Raw genomic sequence first — 6,300 nt, forward strand, 5'->3', positions numbered from 1 at the left:
AAGTGTCACCGGGGACGTTTACCGTTCAAGTCAATTCAGCGGGTTTGATATGGGAAGAAAGCCACTTCCCTTTGCAAACTTGTCAAACTGTCAGGTTTCCGACAGTAACATTTCTATTGACTTTACTCACTCAAGTATGTACGTTTCCTTTTGACATGTTACACATTCGCACAATGTGAGTGTTTGATGTTTAGGTTAAATTGAGGTTTTGAGGGAAGAAAGGCCTTACTTTGCACTATTCACAGAGTGAATTAAAAATGCCAATAATTTAAATTGAATAGTATAAATATTTTAAACGTAAAATGTTATATTTTTATTTTTCTTACAGGCTCTAATGTATACTTTGCTTCAGATTTTGCAGATAATAATTTAAAATCTTCTGTGTATAAAATAATATGAATATTTAGGGCCTATACAGTGATCACAAAATATTGTATATAAGCGTGTAAAACAGTTTCTTTAATATGATGAAACTAATAATGTAATGATTACAGATTACAATTCTCATATTCTATTTCCTAAACAAAATTTTCTAACCATCCTTCTGTTTTAGTATTATTTTAAAAAACGTGTTTACTATAATAATTTAACACTTATAATCATGTAAATGTATTACGATTGTGCAATTGTGTTTTGGCTTGTATTTTGTTTTATTTTCAACCCATTACTTCTTTTGCTTGTTTCTTTTATTTAATTATTAAAATAATTTTTTTGCAATCATCGTCAGTAATTTCAGTAGTTTATAACAACTTTTATATAAATGTAGCCTATATAAATTAGGTTTTGAACAATATATTATAAATTCAGCTTGAGTTTATTGATATTTACCAAATAAGAGCACTTTTAATGACGAATAAACGTTTATACGTCCTTTTGTTGTCGTAGAATCATTTTAACCATCTGTATGTAAACATATTTGTCATACAAACCAAACGTGTTTTAGTTTATTAATTTATACTTTTTTAAATTTTAGGAATAAATGCATTTGTTTTCGAATAAATTTTAAAAAATATCGGTTTTTAGGTAATTATTTAACGTATCTTTAAAATTAAAATACCTTCGTGATTTTAGCTATACGGTATTTTTGATTATCATATAAAGAATAATAAGAAATAAAAGAAACTTATTATACTTTAGCGTAATTAATATGTAGCTGTGCGATTTCACAGCGTTTTTTATGTTATGTTATGTTTTATGTTGTGAAAAATTAAAAGTAGATATGGTTTAATATTTTAATGGTTTCATGGCTTACTTTAAAAAAAAAAATTGTTAAAAAGGATTAAATGATACTTACTAACCGAATAAAGGTACCTTTATTGTTTTTACGAGTACTGAACTGCAAAAAATAGTCGAGCAACGATAACTAGTATTAATATTTAAAATCATTTACACTTATTCTGAAATGTAACAATTACTTCTGAATTAAAGATCATCGATTTATATCTCTTTTCATACTTGTCTGACAACCATTTACAAGATATCGTGATATATAAAACCTTTGCTTTTCAATCCCAAGCAATTTAATCTTAAAAGCTGTCACGTGTGCGTCCAAGCTTGGTGGCCGAATTCACTGAGTTGATAAAGAGTTCACTGTCCAGTTGGGTGACAAATCTATTAAAGGTTACGAGTGTCTGGTACGCTAAAATAAAAGATAATGGAGGTAGTCAAATTTCTCATATCTTATTATTATTTTTAAAAAATTTATAATATTATAAATAAATGAGACTATTCCATTGCTCACATTTTAATTATTTACCCAACAATTATTTAATTTCGATCATAAAAAATTGTTGTAGCATTGTAAATAAATTTGGTTTTACTTCTTTTACCAGACTTCTTTATCTTCGCAATAGTTTTAATCTCGACAGTAGGTTTACCACCGAATGTTATAATTATGTCCAGTATAATATTTTAAACTACAAAGTTATGGCATGCTAATAGCCTTGAGGAAAAGAAATTTGTTAGGCAAAGTAACGGTACTTGAAATGATAAGTACAAACTTCCATTAGGACAGTTTGATGAAACAGAAAACGCCCTTTTGATATAAAAAAGTACTCAAGTGCGGGAGCTAATGCGTAACTCTTTCGGTTAGTCTTTGACTTTCCTTCTTCTTTTTCTTTATCTTTGAGTCGTTTGCGCTCGCTCTTGAAACTAGTACGCTACTTAATAAAAGGATATTATTATAAACTGAATATTTAACAAAAAATTATTTCTTTGGGCTGTCTGTTATAGAATATACAGCATTAATTAAAATGTTTTTAAATAACAAATGCGTAGCAGATTATTTCTTAATTAAACTTACCAGTTAATGGATATGAGTTATAATAATTAGGCATAATTTTTTTAATTATTAAGGGTAAACTGTTTTAAAACTAGCTTTTTAAAAGGTTGTTAAAAATAATTTTCTGCATTTTAGCCTCCATATAAAATAATATTACACATATTTATTATTGTCCATAAAATCAGCTTGAACATGATGCATTAGTTGTTGCACGGAATTCTTTTAAATGTGTGCTAGGTAACCATTTTATACGTTTTTATATGAAGTCATAAGGTATATTGACTTTTTTGGTAGTATAGGATTAACACAATATATATACATTGTGAACGAAAAATAATACGGCGAGATCTAAGGATTGTCATAGCTTATTTATTTGCAAGTACTATTACATTAAAAAACCATAGATATTTTTTAATATTTTACTGGTTTTCATGTGTATTAATTACTTTAGAGGATGCACTGTTAACAAAAAAAATAAATTATGTTTACTACCTGTGTTGTTTGTACGAGTAACGAACGCTTACAGAAACATTTTAGTTCCAAAGAGAAGTAAAAAACTGACGAGATAACGTGGGGGAGGGAAACTTTGATTGTAAAACCAATTACGCTACTTCAACTTTAGTGCTCGCTTATGCTGCAGGTGTTCTGTTATGAGTTTAGCTTTGATATATCGCTATATGCTTGTTTCACACAGATCAAAGTTAATTTCATTACAACTTTTTATCCTTATTCTATCTTAATTGTAACACTTAATTTTTGTTTTTGCTTTATAAGATTACAACAATAATCACACCAACAAGTATATATTTAGATTAAAATTTTTATTTTTATTTGAAAACTTTGGGTGAGCCATAGTCGTTTATTTAATGTAAAAGAAGATACCTAACTGTGGTAGATAGTAATGGAAGTGGATAGAAATACTTCATTGAAGGATAGACCCTAGAGATGCAGAGTTTCTTCTGTAAATAGTATGAGAGCCAAAGCCAATTTGCAACGTATAAGAGCGGAACATAGTAATATTGGTACAGGAATATTCCATAATAAGGAATCAGCTCAGTAGGTTTTGATGGAGTTTGACTGATATTCGGTTGTATATAGAAAAGATTAAGCCTAGGCACTATTGTTTAAAGATGTCTCATTAATTTAGCTTAATAGGAATGAAACATCGTTTACATTTAGATTCAAATAATGAGATCCCGGAATTTTGCACCATACGATCAGTTTATATGTTAGATAATTTCAAATAAATTTCATGAATTCTTAAATTGCTAGAATATAAAATATGTCTGGCTGATAGATGCCGATGAATCAGTTAGTGTATGTTTAGCTGAGTGTTACTTAAATTAAAATTCGGAACATTAAATTAAACCTGAAGAATGTTATTTTAGATACTTCATCCTATCATATTAATAGGCAATACTAAAGCAATAGTTAATCTAGTAATTTCAATTTCTTACGTCAGTAAAAATCTAAGTCTTTGTGAACAATATGACCAATTGTGAAAAAGCATAATTATTAAGGATAATTGTGGAATATCCTGATATATGATTTCAGTACTATTCGTAAATTTAATTAAACATTAGGAGCTAGTGTTTTTTAACGTGGAAGTCAGTCAGAAGTAAGTTTCTTACAGCAAATAAGGTGTTTGATGTGATAAAATATTTCCAAGTTAGTTTGTATATACATAAATAAGATAAACGTGTTTGCTTACTTAAGTGCAATTTATTCAAATTATTACTTAATTATTTTTACTAGATAAATAAATTACTATCAAGGTGACGTTTATATTCACGTAAACGACTTATTTATCCTAGGTCCTTTTGACGTCTAGTAAAAAACACAAATTCAATATGTTATCTTATCTCGCTATGATTGCCTTGGAACTTAAAAAACAAAAAGTAGTGCTGTTTAATTCAAAGAGTTTTTTTAGTTAGCATGAAATAGGAAATATTTTATTTCTCAATATATTCAAAATAATCCAAAATTTGTTTCAACAAACTGGGGGGAGGATTTTTACTATGAATGTCCGTTTCGATGGCGGCAGGCCATTGATCCTGAGTAATTTAGGTGACTAGAATTGTTATTTTTTGGAAGAAGGTTACACTGAGAATAAGTAATACGTAGATAAAATAGAGTAGGAAGCAAGAAGTTTTGGTTATATTCTAATGTGCACAGTACTTATAACCCTGGTTATAAAATATCTATTAGGCTAAGTTACTAATTTTCTATGACTTTCAACATGTTATAATAATATTAGGCGAATAAAACAAATAGGCACTTTATAAAACGGAATAATAGATCTTTTTTAATCAACAAAGTTTTAACCCAAAATCTCTCGATTGATCATCGAGGCCAGCTTTGAAACTGACTGAAAGTGAAAAATACACTTACATTTGGCTCGATGCCATGTGACCTAATAAAAGTAGCCCACCACTCCCATAATACCCATCGGGTAAAACAGGATTACTTTGGCTGTAAACGGAACTTATTGGTTATAAACGCCGTTGAAATGATATGCTGAGAAACGCATTTTACGTTGAGTTTACAAAACTAATAACCTCATTTGAATCTTTATTAAAACATGTTTTACAGTAATTTACACGTTGTAATGATATATAAATATATAGTAATTATAAAACCCATAGATGTACAAGGTGTTTAATCTTCAACTCTTATTGGCTATCTGTCTTCAGGTTATATTCAGAAGTGAACTATTGATTTAAGAACGTGAGTGAAAGTGCATCTTAACTTATGTGTTCATGTTATGTTGTTATGTTATGTTCAGATGTGTGCTTATGTCCCTAACTGGAATCGGACTGACCATTAGCAAAGCCCCTTACACATGGTACCTGGGAATATGAGGAAATTTATCTTCGCCTGTTTAATGTCGTTCACTGGTTATCTGAAGAATAGACTTATTTAAACTTAAATGGTTCATAAACCTCAATTTATACACAGACGAGACAAAGTTTGGTAATATAGGACATTTCGAAAATGTTTTACTTTCGATGTAAGATTTTAAATTCTCTATTGATGAACAGCAACTTTTTCACTAAAATTGTATATCTAGTGGTAAAACACTAAGTTCACTAAAGGATAAATATTGAATATTACCGTAAATAATCATAAAGTTATAAAGTTAGTATTTTCAACGGTTCAGGAGCACTTAAATTATTCTATTAGGAACTTTAGTCAATATACTAAATAAAATTTCACTGGTAATATTTAATGGAAGGCAGACAGATTCGGTACAGTTTATATTTCTGCGTTGAATGGAAATAGTTTCACAATGATATGTAGAATGGAAGTTCCGCTACGAGGATGGGAATGGAAAACTAATTACTGCGTTAAAATAAGTTAGAAAGTAATTTATTTTGCATCACCGACTGAAGGACTGCAGCTTTTCATCTTTGACATAAAACATGTTATTATATCTCCCTTTCACTAGTTTAACTTGTATTAGGATGATTTTGATGATTTAAAATTAATATATCTAAAATCAAAAACTTGTGACTAAATTCCAAGTAGTGGTTTGTTTCATTAATATAACGTTTCACAGTTTTATTTAAAAGTCATTTTTAAAAGCTCATTTAAAATCCTTTTATAAGTCTACAGAATATTAATGTTGTTGAGGAACTTTATCCAAACGTAGGTTTATTGAATTAAAAACAAAAGTTGTAACATACATCCTTCAATATAACATAGTTATAATAAAAGTTAAAACAGATTTTGAACTTATATAGAAACTTTGGAACTGATTGAAAAAAATTAAGTTACTTATTTACCAAGTAGAGTCTATATTAGATTATAAAGATCAATATAATATATAAATATATTGTCATGCATGTAAATAAAAGTTTTGAGACAGTATGCTTTATGTATATTAATACTTTTTAAGCACTTACTTATTATCTTAATTTTCTTTGAAGTACATCACTGCACAATTACTTTGTAAATTGTTTGAGTTACTTTACAAACATATTATTACTCAATATGGTCTCTTCATAATAGAAACTTGT

Source organism: Homalodisca vitripennis, chromosome 7, assembly GCF_021130785.1.
Source record: "Homalodisca vitripennis isolate AUS2020 chromosome 7, UT_GWSS_2.1, whole genome shotgun sequence".
Lineage (NCBI taxonomy): Eukaryota > Metazoa > Arthropoda > Insecta > Hemiptera > Cicadellidae > Homalodisca > Homalodisca vitripennis.